This window comes from Ascaphus truei, chromosome 1 (genome assembly GCF_040206685.1).
Source record: "Ascaphus truei isolate aAscTru1 chromosome 1, aAscTru1.hap1, whole genome shotgun sequence".
NCBI lineage: Eukaryota > Metazoa > Chordata > Amphibia > Anura > Ascaphidae > Ascaphus > Ascaphus truei.
The window spans coordinates 224,527,530-224,546,069 of record NC_134483.1 but is presented as its reverse complement, the minus strand read 5'-3'; the positions used below and the strand labels follow the sequence as shown (position 1 = coordinate 224,546,069).

General features: G+C 43.8%; 1 long non-coding RNA gene across 1 annotated transcript; it reads left to right on the top strand.

Moving 5' to 3' along the window:
• The first annotated feature begins 3,584 nt into the window (after positions 1-3,584).
• On the top strand, positions 3,585-18,211 carry LOC142470484 (uncharacterized). Its single transcript, XR_012789271.1, has 4 exons — positions 3,585-3,631; positions 15,104-15,234; positions 16,657-17,218; positions 17,308-18,211. It is a non-coding gene; the product is annotated as an uncharacterized LOC142470484 (long non-coding RNA).
• Positions 18,212-18,540: the final 329 nt, after the last annotated feature.

Here is an 18,540-nt window from a genome sequence, read left to right as displayed (position 1 = left end):
TGGCGGACGCACGCTGCTGAGAAGCTCCATACAAGTGGACATTATCCAGCCTGGAGCAAACGGCGTTCTCAAACACTGGATACAGAACCATTCTGGAGATTGCAGAGCGGAGGTGACCGTGGAGTCTTCATTTGGTGCATGGGCAAGTCCCATAAAATGCCTGTTTTTATCAGACAAATTGTAAGTGTGCATTTGTCTTGTCCGTGATTTATTAATATGTTCATCTGATTTTACACAAGGATCGGGCGCTTTTTCTCTTTTCTTTTTCTAATAGGTACTATGGGAACTTGGTGAGCCCAAGAAGAAGCAGTCTGGACCTTTGTTTTATTCATTCATGGACTTCATTTGGACTTAAGTATTTTTTATAGTTCAGTTTTGGATTTTTCAATATATATTTTGTATTTATTGTTTAGTATTTTATTGCAATATCTTTTTTACATTATTTGCACATTTTTTACTTTTTGTTTGTTTTTTTACGATTTTTTATTATATTATCTTTTTGTAATATATATTTTTTTCTTATATAGGCTAGCACTGGTTGTTTCAGTTAACATTCTTAATCAATATTGATATTTGGTGCAACTTTTTGCCACACGTCACCAGCACAGCAGCAATTTAGGTGTGCTGGAAAAAGTGCGCTGTCTTTAAAACTGTTCATATATATATACAGTGTTCGACAAACCTATACATTTGCTCGCCCCGGGCGAGTGGATTTAACCCCCGGGCGAGTAAATATTGGCACAAGCAGCACATGTTTGGTATTAGGTGGCGAGTAGATTTTTTTGTGTGGCGAGTAGATTTTTTGGTGATTTGTCAACCACTGTATATATATATATATATATATATATATATATATATATATATATATATATATATTGGGCAAATGAGCTATTATCCATATCTGGATAATAGTTATTTTGCCCATTATTTTACTGTATGTGTTTGGGGGGGGGGGGGAGGAGGGGTGTGTATTTATTTCAATGTATTGCACATTTTACTTTGCCACAGGATTGGTACTGCAGGCCAGCGGGGACCTGTGGGGACCACCTGAGGGCCCCCCAGACACCCGTGGGGACCACCCGAGGGTGCTCAGACACCCACAGGGACCACCTGAGGGCACCCACGGCCTCTGTTATCAATCATGTGGGGGTAGAGGTGGTGGGTATTAGTGTTTATTGTGGGTAGCGGGGGTGGTTGAAGGGGGGTATTTGGCCCTTGGTGGGTAGCGGGAGGGGTTAACCCCTTCATTGCCTTTAGCGGTTAGCCAAGAGTATTCGGATTGGCCGGACGCCGCTCCAGGCTCCGCCCACCCTATGTACATGAGTTCAGGGATTGGCTCGTCAGTACCCCTCCTCCACCCATGGTGCTCCATGAGACTCAATTGCGGGACCCTATAAATTGCAGCAGCCGCTGAAAGTCAGCACAGACTGTTCCAGAGGACTGACTCACCACAGAGACTCGTCATCACTGTCGATTCGTATGACCAGAAATATATATTCTTTTCTATTCTTTGCACTAGTGTTTTCTGCTTCCTTATGCTTTGCTGTGTTTAGTATAGTTGGGTATATTACCCAAACGTATGGCTTTAAAGCTGCAGTTCAGTCAATATCCTGCATGTGTTTTTTTTTTAATAAATCAGTTCTGTAGTAAGAAAAAATAATTTTAGCATTTTCTGTTTTTAAAAAAACAACTTTGAAAGACCAATTTTCTTGTATTCTATTTTAACAACCATTTGCTAAGACACTGCCCCTTCATGTCCTGTCACAAGCCCTAGCACACCCCTTTGTCAGCACTGCCCTCCCTCTAGCACATGTCAGTGCAGGAGTGCTCATGAATATTCATGAGCTTCCACTGAGAGACTGAAGCAGAAGAAAAACAGATCCCTTCACTAATGATGTCACCAAATTTCGCCGATCAATACATGGAGAACGAATTGACCTGCAGCTATACAGTTCTTTAGGTAATCAGAGATTGCACACATGAAACTATTGAAGTAAAAAGATAAATTTAAAAAATAAATAAATAAACTGAACTGCATCTTTAATGTGTATTCTCTGATTTTGAATTTGTGGGCAAAGTCATAGGTGGTTAGTCACAATTCTAGGTGTTTCATTTAGGTGTTATTTACGCCTATCAGATAATATCTTTTATGCCTTATTCCATATCAGTATATCTTGATTCTGATCTAACAGCTAACGTTTTCCGTGTTACCATGTATATTCTCTGTATTTTGCGTTCCTGTGTGTTTCCGAGGTCTTATCCAAATAAATCTTATTTTATTTCCCTGCTTGTTTTGCCTTGTGACTGAACCCTTAAATATAAATGTGTTAAAATACCTGGGCTATCGTGACGAGCTTAAATCAGCAAACTCACACAGTATTAATATGTTATTCCCTCAGTAATAATGCTGAAAAAGAATAATTGACTGACAAAGGGTCTCCACCATTCCATGCATCTTTAGCCCTGCACTTTGCAACCTACTTAAAGTACCCGTCTGGCCACTTCCTGTCCTTCGGACGTCCCTGCTGCATCTCCTCCACACCCTCTACACTTGTTTTAAAAAAAACAATCATATTCATTTTATTCAAGCACATTGATACATGAAGAGTTTAAAAAGCCTCATAACAGTCTCTGGAATGCATATTGTCAACTTCTGTCAGTGTGATCGGAATTTAAAATGACCAAATGTTAATTTTGACCAAATGCAGGTTTTTTTTGGAATGGGGGAGGGGGGGGGGGGGGGGGGAATGAAAGCATTGCACACAATCGGCATAATCCTTTTCCTGTGCAATGCATTGCAGGCCATCCTAGCACAGGAGCAGTCTCACGTTTTTGGAGGGAAAAGCAGCACTTCATGTTCTGGCATCCAGTTATTTAAAAATAACCATGCAGCAATGTGTTAGTTGTACCGAGTGTATATAATGTTTCTAGCTGCTGACCAAAATCATCGCTGATTTCTGACCCTTATTCTTCACCAAGACTAGGGCCATTAGTACACTAGAGCCAGGCTTTCTTAATAATTAGGATGTATTTATTTTTATAATAACAATAGAGGACATGTCATTCTATCTGGAATAAATGAAACGTGTCTTCACATACAGGGAAGGTGCAGACAGTTGAAGCTTTACAAATCCTAATTCCTTGGCACAGAATTGGCCTCTGCACCGTAGCAGCCTCTCCATATTGTCTTCTATTTCCCACACGAGCCCATTCAACACAAGCAGCAGTTATAACAACTCTTTGAAGTGTTATCATTTTACCAGACTCCACACCATGTGCAAACGTTGGCCGGTGCCCAATACCAATATCATAACTGTATGCTGAAGTCATTCTTATGTGCCAACGTTCATTGGCTATAGGATAGTTAATAGTGGTCCTGAACACACTGCAGAATGAAGCTCTTAACATATCGATATGATTCACTGACGGTAGGGGGCAGCTAGGCTATCAAATAAAGGTTTTAAGTCCGTTTGGTTACCCCTGATCCGTGTGTTGGGTTTACAGTGTGTCAGCTCTTGAGCCCAGGGTTTGTACATGCATAACCTGTAATGTGCGGTAATAAAGTGTTTTATGTGTTTTTACCTTTCCAGGAGTGCCAGCAAGCAGAGATTGCTGTGGTAATGGTTTCAAGGTGGGTTTTGCGGAGAAAGTGTTGTCAGAGTTTGCCTAGTTAATCAGGGGCCAGAGTTGCTGGTTCCCCTAAAAATGTACCCAGGAATCAGGTCTAATTCCTGGATACATTAGGCACATGTCCCGGCAATATCTCCCCTTGAAAACGATGTGAGGTGTCCCTGAAACAGTCAAGGGGTCCTTAGGTTAATGGGGATCCCCAGTAAATGCCCAGGTCACCCTGAACCTAAACGGGGGTTCATGGGTTGGTTCCCTGTTTCAGCACAGACCAGAAAGGTAAAAGGGGCATAGGGATGTGAGGTGCCCCTGAAACAGTCAAGGGGTCTCTAAGTTAATGGGGATACCCAGAACCAGTCTTGGAGGTTCTGGGGATACATCAATCATCTATAAGTTTGTGAGGGGACTTTTAAAAGTTCAGCCCTAAGTTTATTGTATAAAGTGTGGGGAATATGGCTAGTAAGAAATAATGTGCAGCTTCTTATTCTATTTCCCATAACCCACAGACTTAGTATATTTTTAAAGTGTATATTTTATTGAACTGTGTGTTTTAAAACATATGCTTGTGCACAGTATTATGAGCTGGGACTTTCAGACTGCGCCACTGTGTCTACTCATACAGTGGAGATGAAAGCCATAGAGGATGTCTGAGGTGTCCAGACCATTTGGACAGGAGGGAAGGACAAGTATCCATGTTCTGAGATCAATGGACACCCTTTGCATTTCCATTGATCCCACCAGACTGGCCAATGCCTGTCACCGCGGGTTTCATTGAGGGAACCAGGGACAGAAGTGCCAAATTGCACATGCCCCTTGGTTCATTCAGATTTCCAGGTAACCCTGTTTTTTCTACCAGTTTGTCTTGGATTGGTTGCTGAGAATATTCTCACACTTCTGATAGGGGGTAGTATTCTGTGAATGAAAGTCAGAGGTATTATAACCCCTGGCACCCATCAGATTTTGGGAGTTCTCTAAGATTCTAATCAAGTTTTTCTAAGCAAGTTACTCCAGACCTCTGGAGAAAGGGGAAGGGTGGCATCTGGAACTGCAGACTGATTTCAGTTCTAAGACATGGCAGGCTAAATCTCAGTCAGGGAAAAATCCTTATGGAGTTTTCCCTGCACCTAGGAGAGTAGTTTGTACCCGAGTTCCCAAGTAAGTGTGTCTTTTTTATGTAGTTTGTGTAACATTGTGGGTTTGCCTTTTCCTGTGAATAAATTTACAATTTATTTCTGTGACAGGGTAAATAAAAGCCACCAGCTATATGCCTGGCAGACATATGTTTAGTCTGCAGTGCAGCAGTGATGAGGTTAACTTCAGCTGGGGAGCTCATGGCAATTAGTTGAATCCCAGCCAGCTGACTAATCAAGGTGTGTTAAAAAACCCAGGATGTGCACACATGCAGCCTAGCTGGACAGGAGACAGGAGTGAATTACTGAAGAGATTACTGATATATGGTCTGTCTTTTTGTATGCTGTCTGAAGCAGGGAAATACCCTGAAACTCTGGAGAGAGAACAGCTTGATTTAAGGTCTGTTTTGCAAAGTACATGTTTTATGAACTGTTGTGTTTGCCATGCTGAAGAGAAGCTATTTTGTTTGTCATGCTGAAGACAAGGAATTTTGTTTTGTCTGCTGAAGAAAAGCTATTTTTGTTTTGTGCGCTGTATATTTTTTAAGGCTAAATAAATAAGCCTTGTCAAAAAACCCCGCTTGTGTAGTTGCATGTACGCTGCAACAATTTCATTAACTTGTTTTGCTCAATGAATGATCCGGATAAAAAGGTGTAAATGGCCTGGTCTCCCGTGACATTCACATTACTCCGTTTCAAAAGAATACATAAATAATGTGCATTAGAACCACTACTTTTTTAATTTGCCAGCCCAGGGTACCGTTTATTATTTTTATCCTTACAGTTCCACTTTCCTTTTAAAGAAAATTTCATTTTACAAAAACTCTCTTCCTTTCTCTTTTTGTATCATGTTTATTGTTTTTTTTTTTTTTTTTTTAATATAATGAAATGTAGAGTGTATTTTTTTTAAAGACACTTTTACCAGGTTTCACTAACCCCTATACGGGTTATCGCACCGTCCCTCCTCATTATCTGCCTTTGACCTGAAGGTATGCAATCTCTCCCTTATCTCTGGGTAAATAGCAATACTGATGTTAATTAGTTTGCTCTGATGTATCCTATTTCTCTTGGAAAGTTTGCATTATTGTCCTGGGTGCAGTTTGTTGAACTAATGATAGTTCAACACAATTCCTTTGATATAAAAATTAACAAAAGTAAACCATGATGTATTCATTTTCACTATACACAGTGGCATAGCCAGAAATTTGCCGGATGTAGGCTATTTTGGGTTGGAGGTGGGCTACTAATAGTGTGGCATGCTGCCGGATAAAAGTAACGGTGCGCTAAGCGTGGGGTGCCACCGTAGTGACCTGGCATTGAACCAATACAGTCTAGTTATACTTCGTATAAGTGAAAAGTTCAGTCAGGTTATACTCAAGGTCAGTGTATACACAGAGTACAACCTGAGCACACTATACACTCACAGAGTACAACCTAAAATAGCAAATGTATGCCTGCCAGCAAGGTATTAGAGGGGAGCATTATCAACACAGAATACATTACCATAACATGCAAGCAACACTAAAACAGTGCAGCGCATACATAGAGATACCCCAAAAAATCTATCCTTGACATGGCAGTGGAAGTGTGACACACGGGGGGAAGGAGGGTTGGGACATGGAGTGGGGGAAGAGGCGGTGACACATGGGCTGGGAGAGAGAGGGTTATACATGGGGAAATTAATGGCATGGGGTGGGAAGTGAAAGGTGGAGCTGTGGGTAATATGGGTGACAGTGGCGGATTTCCCATCTGGCTGCGTAGGGTATATCCTAGAGCAGGGGAGCGCAATCTTTTTTCCCTTCGTCCCCCTGCCGGCTGTCCCCCTCTCCGCGCGCCCCTAACCCCGCCTTACCTCGGCTCAGGTGTTCTGGGCGTCATGACGTCATGTTGCCATGGCGACGCGTCTCCAGAAGCCGTCTGAGCCAAGGTCAGTGCAGCTTACAGAGGTCTTCGACGCTTCCCGGCATTTAATTTAAGTGCCTTCTGGAAGCGTGAGGGCCTCTGTAAACCCTGTGCCCCCCGTAGACAATCTCGTGCCCCCCAGTTTGCGCAACCCTGGCCTAGAGCAGCAATTTTTGGGGGGGATGGCAATGTTTGGGGGAGAAAATGTGTGCGTATGTGAGAAAGTATTACCTTCCAGAGCGCCCCCTTCCTGTAGCGTTGCGTCATCATGGCAACCCAACAAATTATGCCACATTACCATGCCACATGACGCCATCACATCAATAAGCTAGGGTAGAGGGCCACCCGCGAGCCTACAGGTGACAGAAACGTAAGTCTGCCACTGATAGGGGAGCAGTGGATGACATGGGGTAGAACTGGGTGACAGTCTCTATCTTCTCCTCACTTGCTCGCTCGCTCGCTGCTTCCACCAAGTCCTCCTTCCCTGCTTGGCCGGCTCACATGGTAGAGCTCTCATTTGGTAAGGCTCCCACTATATGTGGCTGTGCAATGTCGGAGTGCCAAGCTGTATGCTTACCGCCCAGCCCATTATTCAGGGGCTACGCCATTTTGGATTTTAGAGCAGGCCTTGGCCGCTTAGGCCCTACCCTGTCTACGCTCCTGGATACACACCATTTTGTGTACCGTACCTTAGAAAATCCTAAAATTGTGGTTTGTTGTTAACATAAACCCTCAGAGTAAGTATATGACTTGTAGCTTACACATTTTGATGGCAGATTGCCAGGACAGTAAATCATTTTGGCACATTTGTGGTTTAGTAGCCCTTGTAATTTCCTAGAAAACACCAAAACCTGTGCTATGTTTGGAACATTTGTGAAGTAAATTCCCATAGTAGCCTATCCATCAGTTAATCACCCTCATTATTACCCAAAGAATGTGTAATTTTCTCCTAGAGTATCTCACTAAAAAAAGTTTCTTATCCAGTGGCCAACATGAGATGAATCTGGAGCATTTAGTGTCACTATTTTTCCATTTGCAAACCCTGATTACCACTATTTTATGTACAAACCGATGATTGCGCTTTCTTTATAATGAAACAGAAAAGGGATTTATTTAAAAAAAGACTCAATTTCTGTTTTTAAAAGCATAAATATTGCCTAAACCTTTCTGAACGGTGGTCCAATCTCTTGAGATCAAGCTAAATACAGCTACTTACAGACTTAAACACACAGATACACAGTAAGCTAATATAAAGCCCAAACATGACCACAAAATATATAGTAGTGTGAAAAAGAAAGTACACCCTCTTTGAATTCTATGGTTTTACATATCAGGACATAATAACAATCATCTGTTCCTTAGCAGGTCTTAAAATTAGGTAAATGCAACCTCAGATGAACAACAATACATGACATATTACACAGTGTCATGATTTATTTAACAAAAATAAAGCCAAAACGGAGAAGCCATGTGTGAAAAACTGAGTACACCTTGTGATTCAATAGCTTGTAGTACCACCTTAAGCAGCAATAACTTGAAGTAATCGTTTTCTGTGTGACTTTATCAGTCTCTCCCATTGTTGTCCCACTCCTCTTTACAACGTTGCTTCAGTTGATTGAGGTTTGTGGGCATTTGTTTATGCCCAGCTCTCTTAAGGTCCAGTCACAGCATTTCAATCAGGTTGAGGTCTGGACTTTGACTGGGCCATTGCAGCACCTTGATTTTTTTTCTTTTTCAGCCATTCTGTTGTAGATTTGCTGGTGTGCTTGGGATCATTGTCCTGTTGCATGACCCAATTTCGGCCAAGCTTTAGCTGTCGGACAGGTGGCCTCACATTTGACTCTAGAATACTTTGGTATACAGAGGAGTTCATGGTGGACTCAATGACTGCAAGGTTCCCAGGTCCTGTGGCTGCAAAACAAGCCCAAATCATCACCCCTCCACCACCGTGCTTGTGTGAGGAGTCTGGGATCGCGGCACCGTGCTCTGGCCCCTCCTCACCTTCTTTAAACTCCGCTGCCGAGGTGCGTGCCCCTCGATGGCGCCACTTACCTCCTGCTGCTCTGGGGGTTCCGTCACCGGCGGTCTCTCGCTCCTGCTAGCTCTTCCCTCTCCCATGCGGCTGCCATGTGTCCCGGCCGCGCGTGTGTACAGCGCGCGCCGGGTGAAGATAATTTATTCACTGCTCTAGCAGTGAAACCACGCCCCCTGCAGACTAATAGGACCTCCTGCCAGAATAAGAGTCCTCACCTGCCTGCCAATCAAGTGGACCTATCCAGGATAGCTCCACGCACTCCTCCAGGCCTGCCTCCACCTCTGATTGGTCAGACGCACTTTATAATGCCTCTCCTCCCACTCACTCATTGCTCGACATAGTTTCCACTTGGATTACTACTCTGGCATTCTCTCTCTTATTCTCTCAGGTTACGACTTGGCTTGGCGGACGTCTATCTCTGGCTCTCGACCCCTGCTTGGACAATGACCTTCCGGAATTCTCCAATCCCTGACCTTGGCTAAAACGACGACGGCACTTCTTCACCGGTACCGGCAAGTATTGCTAGCTAACATCATCTGGCCTGGCAACGCCTAAATCACCACACTCCGGACACGCTCCTTTTGCTGCGGGTGCGTGCCCATATACGTTCCTCACCTCAGTAGAAGGGACGGGTCTGGTCTGCGGGCAGCACCGGCGTAACAGCTTGACAGTTGGTATGAGGTGTTTGTGCTGATATGCTGTGTTTGGTTTTCGCCAAACGTGGCGCTGTGCATTATGGCCAAACCTCTCCACTTTGGTCTCATCTGTCCAAAGGACATTGTTCCAGAAGTCTTGTGGTTTGTTCAGATGCAACTTTGCAAACCTAAGCCGTGCTGCCATGTTCTTTTTAGAGAGAAGAGGCTTTCTCCTGGCAAACCTTCCAAACAAACCATACTTGTTCAGTCTTTTTCTAGTTGTACTGTCATTAACTTTAACATTTAACATGCTAACTGAGGCCTGTAGAGTCTGAGATGAAACTCTTAGTTTTTTTGCAATTTCTCTGAGCATTGCACTGTCTGACCTTGGGGTGAATTTGCTGGGACGTCCACTCCTGGGAAGATTGCCAACTGGCTTGAATGTTTTCTACTTTTGAATAATCTTTCTCACTGTAGAATTATGGACTTTAAATTGTTTGGAAATGGCCTTAGAACCCTTCCCAGATTGATGGACAGCAACAATTGCTTCTCTAAGATCATTGCTGATGTCTTTCCTCCTTGGCATTGTGTTAACACACACCTGAATGCTCCAGACCAGCAAACTGCTAAAACTTTGGCTTTTATAGCGGTGGCCACACTTGCTGATGATCAATTAATCAAGGGCATTTGATTAGCAGCACCTGTCTGCTACTTAGCATCTTAATTCCTATGGAAGCAGTAAGGGTGAACTTAGTTTTTCACACATAGCTTCTCTATTTTGGCTTTATTTTTGTTAAATAAATCATGACATGGTGTAATATGTCATGTGTTGTTGTTCATCTGAGGTTGTATTTACCTCATTTTAAGACCTGCTAAGGAACAGATGATTGTTATGTCCTAATATGTAAAAGCATAGAATTCAAAGAGGGCGTACTTTCTTTTTCACACAACTGTATATGTATATAAGTGTCAAAAGGAGTGCTTCTGAGCGTGGCACTATATACTACAAAAAACAAAACACAAAGGGAGGCCAGAGCTACTTCCAATATGACAAAAATACACAGTGAAATAACTATATATATCTCTTGAAAAAAGGGTCATTTAGTTTAACCCTTTGGCCAAAGCATTATAAGCCTGCGAGCCACTTTAAGGCATGACCATAATATAGCAGGTCCTAACACTAACTGATTAAAATTCTTATTTACCTGTATAATTATAGGAAGAATGATCTGCATTGGATCTGTTACAGACTTACTGTGTCTGGAACCGGGGCAAGCTCCATGACCATGGCTCACCCCGTGGCAAAGGATTATCACTTTGGGGGGTCCGATCCAGAAGCATTCACACCCCGCAATGATGACACGGCCGGCAGCATCTCTGGAGCCACAACATTTTGCTTTTTCAGTGGATGCTCCAGAGATAATGAGACGAGCTACATCTGCATAGCTGAAGCAAGCCTTAATGTCTTTGGTGCCGTGGCCAAGTGCAATCACGAGGTCACGGTGGTCACGGTACAGGAGGATTAACGTGACAAGGGGTCCTATTCTGAAGCATGGACCCCCGCAGCGCAATCGTGGGAGTCCCTGTCCCCGGTGCTGCAGACTTTTGCTAGGTAATCCGCAGCACTGGGGACAGTAGGTCTTACTACATCTGTGTATATATCCATTTCAACCACTGCTCCCATCCCACTACAGGTCAACGGAAGATTTTTCCCACATTTCCTCCCACATCTCCTTATCTGTTGGCTACCTTCAGAAGAGGGAGAAGGAATCATAACATATTGAGCAGAAATATTGGTCATATTTAATTTAGACGCAAAAATATTTTAAAATCGATATTTGTCCCAAAAATACTGGCTGACTTTTGAAGCATGTGATAAAGTTTGCGACCGGGAAATAAAGGCAATAAAAAAAAACAAAAAAAAACTGGACTTTCTTTTTCAAAATAGTATCTTAGAAGCATCAGCAGGACTAGAAGAGAAGTGACAGGTAACATTACAGTGTCCTAGAATAGATTAACACATTTGATGAGCAAACGATACATTTTTGCACCTCCTTTAATATAACAAAGATCAAATCCGAATATTATAAGGTTACAATTTTGGGGCCAGCCTTAGGGTTTGCATGGCCCAAGGCGGTACTCTGGCAGCGGGCACCCCCCCCTGTGAAAAAAATTAAGACGTCCTACTTTGACACTTTGGTCCAGCCCGGCAGCATTTCGGAGGCATGTGATGTCACATTGACATGGCAACGTGTCATCACATGTTATCGCGACGTCATTTGACGTTGGTCATCATGGCAACACGATGCTACAATTGGCAGGCCAGAGAAGGTAAGACTCCCCTCTCAGAGATAGACACACACACATCTACCTCTTGGTGAGAAGTGGTCCTGCCAGTCCAGTGGCCCTGTGCTTCCTCCTCTCCCTCCTCCTGTCGGCGCTGAGATCCAACTTCCCCACCGACCGGAGGAGCCCCGTGCTTCCTCCTCCAGCTCCCCCCTCCGGTCGAGTGGAAGTTGGATCTCGATGCCGACAGGAGGAGGTAGAGGAGTGAGCACAGGGCCCCATGAAGGCGCGGCATCGAAGGCCTTGCTCGGAATTTCTCTTTATTCTTTTTTTTAACTCTGTTTTTCCGGGTTTACGAGTTGAATGTTCCTCTAAGGCTTTGCAACTAAGGCTTATTTACAAGCCCACATTTTATTTATTTAAAACTGCCGTTTTTTTATTAATTTTTTCCCCCTTTAAAATGTGCATCAATACAATCAACACAATGATAAGTAATTAGCTAAGTTGCTGATCAATCCATTCTCTTGTGCTCGATCGGCGAAGATTTGGCTCGGGGGAGGGGGTTCATTAAATTGCTGTCAGTGCAGCAGAAGAGGACCAAAGTTGCAAAGTTCTGTGGGGAAGATCATGTGACCAGGCAGTCACTAGATACAATTGGTGCACTGCTAGAGAGAGGGCAAGACTAAAAAAAGGGTGTGCCAGAGACTGTTTCAGAAGAGGAAGGGGATACGACTTTGTAAATGGTTGCTATAGAAACAAAAAAATGCTTGTTACATTAGAATATATTAAAAATGTAATTCAGAGTTGTTTTTAAAAAAATGCTACAAGTATTTTCTCACAGTACAGAACTGATTTATTAAAAACACACATGTAGAATATTGCTTGGTCTACAGCTTTAAAGATATCCAAATTTTATCATGAAATGTCTGGTACAGACCCTTACATCTAGCTCACTCCAATGGATTCCTGTAACATGATTACTATAATTATTATTGCCTGCAGCTCAGGGAACCTAGGCTCCATCAGGCCCAACCATGCCACGTATATGTTTAAAAGGTTACATGTTTGGGATGTATGCCATTTTAAAACAGACCACAGAAGTGTCCCCGGCGCTAGTGGGTTAATGTCCACAATACCATACTCCAATGACAGTCCTATGTTGAGAGACAGTCCAGGTAGATGGATGGATTCACCAACAAAGTTCTAGATGGATTGGGTAGTCCTCAGAGGGTAACTCCAAGTGGTTTCTGCAAACATACAAAAACAAAGACACACCAATTGCGCAGTATGAAAGGCAACAAAACCCTATCTAGAACAGGAAAAGCCCTACTTACAAGATAGAATCTTGTTTGTTCAGGGGAGAGAATCTGTGTTGGGCCACGTCTTCACCCCGATATCCACGGGCCCCACGTGGTTAAACGGGATGATTCTCCTTACAGTGGATTGTAACTGGATTGTAACTGGAGAATCATCCCGTTTAACCACGTGGGGTCCGTGGATATCGGGGTGAAGACGTGGCCCAACACAGATTCTCTCCCCTGAACAAACAAGATTCTATCTTGTAAGTAGGGCTTTTCCTGTTCTAGATAGGGTTTCGTTGCCTTTCATACTGCGCAATTGGTGTGCCTTTGTTTTTGTATGTTTGCAGAAACCACTTGGAGTTACCCTCTGAGGACTACCCAATCCATCTTGAACTTTGTTGGTGAATCCATCCATCTACCTGGACTGTCTCTCAACATAGGACTGTCATTGGAGTATGGTATTGTGGACATTAACCCACTAGCGCCGGGGACACTTCTTTTGTATATTCATTTTGTTTAGCAGATTTGGAACCGTTTGCTGATTGTAGTTCCCCTTGGCAGCTGATTTTGCACACTCACTTATATATTTCTGTGTATTGATTATCACTTATCACATCATCGTCAGTTGGATCTAGCGCTTGTAGAGAGTGTATTTAGTTAGTTAGTTTGTAGACCACAGAAGCAGAATTATTTTACATTATTTTAAACTTTTAAAGCGGCAATTTACCCCCCAAATTACTGTATTATTATTTTTTACTTTACATGTACCGTGGGGGTCTCTCAGTTCTCAAGATATCTGTAGTCTTTTTGCTGATTCTGACACCACAACTGTAAATAAGACCATGGGGTCATGGATAGAATTTGCTAAATTTGTTTGGTCCTCTGGAGCCAGCATGTTGCTTGTGGCCATTTGGTGCCAGGGGACCACAGATCAGTTCTTGAGGGGACCCCCCAAGACAATATGCTTTGTCTGCATATGAAGCCAACCTTGTAAAGAAACGTCTAAGTGGGGTAATAGCAGCGCACTATCGTATATTAGCTGGGATAGAAAACAAACCTGTATCAAAGTATCATACAAACCCACTAAAAACTGGAAATTTGGGACAACATGCTCCCAAACAAAGCCCCCTCGAAGAGCTGAAACTCAATGCAGTGGGAAGATGCAGTGCTCAAAATGTATGTTAACTCTCCCGTTAAAAGACATTATTCTTCGTAACCCTCCGTGCCCGGCTCTTAAGGAGTTTAGATCATAATAGATTGTTTGCATGGCTGTGCTCAGGGTCTCATACCTTTGCAGGGAGCTGGAGCCACGCAGGCTGGGCGTGGATATGCAATCTCTTGTATAGCTTCCTTAATGCCCATGTATCTGGTGGACCCTGTCAGGGTTGGCTGGGATGTTTGCGAGGCTCAGTGCAGGGACATGAGTGGGGCCTTGGCTCTTACCTTCTCTGGCCACATCCTCTGATGACATCTCCTCCTCCCGGAATGCCCCTGCATTGTCCAGTCATCATGGCTCCGCAAGGTCAAATAGTGTCGCATTTCCATGGCAACAGGATGTCACGTTGTCATGGCATCACAGCACCACTGGATGTCGTGGAGCCATGATGATGACGGGACCATGCAGGAGGAGATACCACCAGAAAAGGTAAGAGAGCTGCAGAGGCTCCGCGCTTACCCCCCACAACCAGTTTAATTGCCGTGGGGGAGAGTGTGGAGCCTCATTAACTGCGGGGTTCAGTGCACAAGCACCAACAGCACCTCCATGACGCCAGCCTTGACCCTGGTTGGGGGACACACTCCATTCTAGGGGATCATTATCCCTTTGCTGTAGACGGCATTCTTCTTCTATACTTAACAGATCGGAAGTATACTGGGGACCTGTCGGTGGGAGTACACTCTATCAGTCACTCTATGCACCGTCTATCTCGTCCATAACTATTAAATTGGAGCTGTACGAGCGACCTTCCGGTGGGCCTGATCCAACTATGCTCCAGAGTGTCTATTCTGAGAACTCCCTGCTGTGCAGTTGCCTGCTCCTCTTCTGGTCAGAGAACACTTTCTGTTCAATACTATTGGCTCTATCTGTAAAGTGCACGATCCCTAACTGAAGACAATAAAGGTGACAGGAAATCCTTACTACACAGAACTATACACTTAAACCTATTTACATAACTTTTACATTTACAGCGAGGCCATCTCCCACTGCTACTCCCAAAGAACCTGCTTTTAGAACACTGGGCGGCGCTATATATATCCTCCCATCTCCATATCGTGACATCGCCAGTCCCAAGACCTACTGAGGAGTTGATATCATTTCTGTAAGTCATCCTGTATAGCATGATGGGGAGGGGAGTAACTCTGTGTGACCTTAACCCCTTAACTACTTGTAACCCTTAGCAGGTGGCTACACCTTGTACACTGCACCAGAAAGATGTGTCATTTAGTTCTGAAAATACACTAAGGGCCTTATTCTATATTGCTAGGGATGACCATTGTTCCAAAAGTAAAAACCGGGACACAAAAAAAAATGATGTCTAAAACAATTTACATCGCTTAAAAATATATATTATAAATGGTATTTGTCTAATAGTGCCCCATTATAATGTATTATTGATTTATCTCCCTCTCTTTCTTCTCCCACTCCCCCTTCTTCTCCTCTTCTCTTCTCCCCCTCTCTCTTTTCCTTTCCCACTCCCTCTCTCTCTTCTTTTCTCCCACTCAACTCTCTCTTCTTCCTCCCCCTCTCTCTCCCCTCCCTCTTTCTCTCTTCTCCCTCTCCCCCATCTTCCTTCTCCCTCTCTTCCCTCTTCCGTCTCTCTTCTCTCTCACCCCTCTTCTCCTCTCTGTCTCCCCTCTCTCTTCTTCCTCTCCTCCATTTCCCCCCTCCTTTCTTCTCTCTCTCTTCTCCACTTCCCCTCTCTTCTCCCTCTCCCCTCCCCCTCTCTTCTTATTCCTGTCTCTCTTCTCCATCCCATCTTTATTTTCTCTCCCGTATCTACCCACCCACCCTCCCATACTTTAACCCACATATACTTATGCACACATGTGAAGTGAGTGGCATTAAATATTCGTCCAAAATTCTAAATCTGACTCTGTTTGACAAACTCTCCCGAGATGAGACTAGCTTCCACGTGATGCGGAAGTACTCGGACAGACCGACTGCTGGGCCCGAGAGGTGCGGGACACTTAGAAGACCAGAGCAATATGGATTCCCGATCGAAGGATACAAACTGGGATTTCCCTCAATGCGCATGTAGCCATGTATAAAAATTGTATACAGTTCTCTCTCATGCTGGCAGTAAAACCTGGTAAGTATGCAGGATTGCCAGCATCAATCATGGAGGTTTGCCCTCACACCCTGGTGAGGTGTCATATGTACACAAGGAGAGTGGCAACATGCTCTGTGTCCACTATTAGTGACACAAGGGTTGTGGCTGTTTTCTGAGTCTATATAAGACACAGCACTGTCAAAGTTTAGAGTGGTTGAAGCAGGAGTTGCAGAGTGGTTCAGTAGTTCTATACAGTTCAGGAGGTCTGCAGCAGTTAGGCTGTCAGAGGCATCTACACTGTGTTCAGGGACCTGACACAGGTGGGGATCTCCCTGAGGGGAGAGGTGACCCAACTCCATTGGGAGGGAAGGACCTTCTGAAAGGATGTACAGCAAAGGAATGAGCGGCTAGGGAAGACTGCTGTGAGGGGCAGTTTGCCTATGATGATAATAAAGATGCCCTTATTCACAGAAACCCTCATGTGTGAGTGTGGAGTTACTCAGCAGAGGAAGGCACCAAGAAGGAGTTCCTCATCAGATACATCCCCCTGCGGACGCAGAGATCCTGATGAGGTGGAGGCGCTGCATCAGATGTGAGTAGGACTCTAAGCACACTACCTCAGATGCCTGTCTTGCGGATATCCCCATACCAACCCAGGGGGAGACTCAGGAGTCCTGTAAGCCAGCAGGTGCACCACAACATACATGCATGTAATGGGGACCAGTTAGACCACAGGGGCCAATCTGAGATTGGGTGGGTCCAGAAAAACCGTTACACGCATTACTGTCGAATTTATTGTGAGTGCAATGTGCATATTTTTACTTTTGTAAGATTATAATAAACAGGTTACAATGTGGTACTTTTGCCTTGCTGTCTCCCCATATTTCTACCCCTGAGCTGATACCTATTGGAAGATATGTAAGCCCAGCAGCTACTGTATCCAGCCTCTCCATGACATCATACGGATTGGACCAGGAACCCTTAGAAGTGATACCTACAATCCTCTCTTCGACCTGACTAAGAAGGGTTTCCTGTAAGTGTGGACCGTCATTGCAGGAACCACCGTCCCCCAATATTTATTACACTGTGGTTATTTTTCTCCTCTTTTCCCTTGTGCTATAGGTTTGTTCCTCTGGATGTAATGACTGGAGGACTAATCGCGCTGCAGCTCCTGCTCCTTTCTCTACTCTTGGAAAAACCAGAACATTACAAAGATTGTCGGGACCCTTGGACAGTTATTTAAAAACCAGGACGTTTGGTCAACCTGTACTGTATATTGCCCAATGCGGCCATTTGGTACGTTTTTGGGATGAAATACCCCATTGACATTAATAGAGATGTTGTGGTTGAAAAACAACCGTAACGACCACTTCGGACAATATAGATTAAAGTTCCATGCACCATATTTGCTAAGCGCTGTGGTGTTACCATAAGGCAATTTATCGCCCATTCATGGCAACTAAACTGTAAGGCGCTTGGCCCTAAGTCTTTATAACAACCCTGCCAGACCAGAAGAACTAGCAGAGCATTGCTTCTCACTTTGTTGTGGGCCGTTCCAGCAGCAAAGGCATTAACACTTTCAGTGCTGACGGGGCATGCAATGCTTTACATTGAACGCAGTGCACTGCAGGCCCATTCAGCACTGAAAGAGTTAAACCAGTAAAATGGCTTGGGAGAAGCGATCTATTGCAATATGTACACACAGCTGTAAATTATATGTTACTTTTTTACCACTATCAGCTGCACATGAGGTAATTTCACATGTACAATTAATACACACTGAGCTAATCTCATTTCATATTGTCTTATGTGCATCCAAACCTAATTTAGCATACCGGAGAGGCCCAAATATTGCTTTAAAGCGGACAAAAGCATGTAATCCTTCTAAATCTCGGCAGTCCCACTTTCTTTCTTTGCCTAAATGAGGCTGCTATAGCAATGGTGTGCGCTCCACTTCTAACTACCTAATTAAGGGTAACAATGTTTTGTTTTAATTAGCACAGTGGAACTAGTAAAGGGTCTCGATTAGCTGATCAAAAGAGTAAAAAAAAAAAAAAGTATAATTTTTTTTTATTTCTTAATTAATAAGTTTAAGAAAAAAAAATTATACTTTTTTTTTTTTTTTTTTTACTATTTTCAGCCCAGGTCTAGAGCAGGGGTGTGTAAACTTCTGTCTGCACTCCCCTTCCTGCTCTCTTCCCCTGCTCGCGTCCCCACCCCCCCTTACCTTTTCTCCAACCTTTTCTGACGTTGCGAAGTCATGTGACCCCACAGCGTTATTTGATGACGCGTCACCAGAAGCCGCTGGAGATAAGGTAAGTGACATACATAGGCCTCGCGCGCTCACCCGGCATT